Below are 1,213 nucleotides of genomic sequence, written 5' to 3' on the forward strand. Positions count from 1 at the left end.
TGGGTGATAGAAGGATAGATGTGAGAGAGGTAAGAGAGCGTCCTAAATATAAGAATGAATGGCGAGCAATTGTGTCACAGTTCCGGTAGGCCATGCTGCTTCCTCCGGTGCCTTGGATGACCGCGGAAGTTACAGTAGTAGGGGATTCAGCATTATAAAGCTTCATCTGTGGTGAATAACGGGGGAGGTTGGGCTGTGGCACCCTAGCAGTACCAGCCAAGCTCGGTTAAGTCCCTTGTCAGGCTGGAAGGAACGTAGAGAGGAAAGACCCCCTTGTTTTCATTTGTTTGAAATCGGCTACCCCGAAAAATTGGGGGAAGTTCCTTTATATATATATATATATATATATATATATATATATATATATATATACATATATATATATATATGTATGTATATATATATATATATATATATATATATATATATATATATATATATATATATATATATATATATACATATATATATATATATATAGTGTATCCCATATCATATGACATCTCTCTAAAACAATGATGGGAAACCTACTTCATGTTAAGGCCACTTGGTCATTCATGATTTCTCCAGAGGGCCATAGAAAATTACAGACAGTAATAGGTCAATCGAAATATGAGTCTCAATATTCTTGAGGCTTATCATTGCATGTGTCACATACCATAACAATCCCTGAATGCGTGAATATAAAATTACAGTATTTTATCTTAAAAGTCTTAAATGATGTTGCAGAATTGATAAATTAATGCAAAAACTATGCTGCCTAATAATACGTTTAGCATTTTTATAAATATCTTTACATTTTCTTATGATTTGAGGAGCCAAGATTGTGAAACAGAACTCACCAGATTAATGTGATGGCTGAAACTCCTTCTCCTTGGAAAATGTTGTTATGTGAGGTGTTAATGATGATGTTCCAGCTCGCAGCTGGTTACCAAGATATGTATCTTTGAGTCTTGAACGCAAACAAACAATTCTTTGCTAATATATGCTTTGAAAAGTGTACCTCGCAACAATATGTGGTCCCAAATATGAGTGCATGTTTCAGCATATGACTCCTCAAGTATGGAACAGTTTCTGCCGATATATACCGTCCATAGAAGTCTATTTCACTCTCATGGTAATTCAGTAGCTCTATAAACTGTCAGCTATTTAATGCTATACTTTTGATAAAATTAATGGAGATACTACTGCTGACATAACCCTGTTAAAGACG

The sequence above is a fragment of the Palaemon carinicauda genome, chromosome 16, assembly GCF_036898095.1.
Source record: "Palaemon carinicauda isolate YSFRI2023 chromosome 16, ASM3689809v2, whole genome shotgun sequence".
Lineage (NCBI taxonomy): Eukaryota > Metazoa > Arthropoda > Malacostraca > Decapoda > Palaemonidae > Palaemon > Palaemon carinicauda.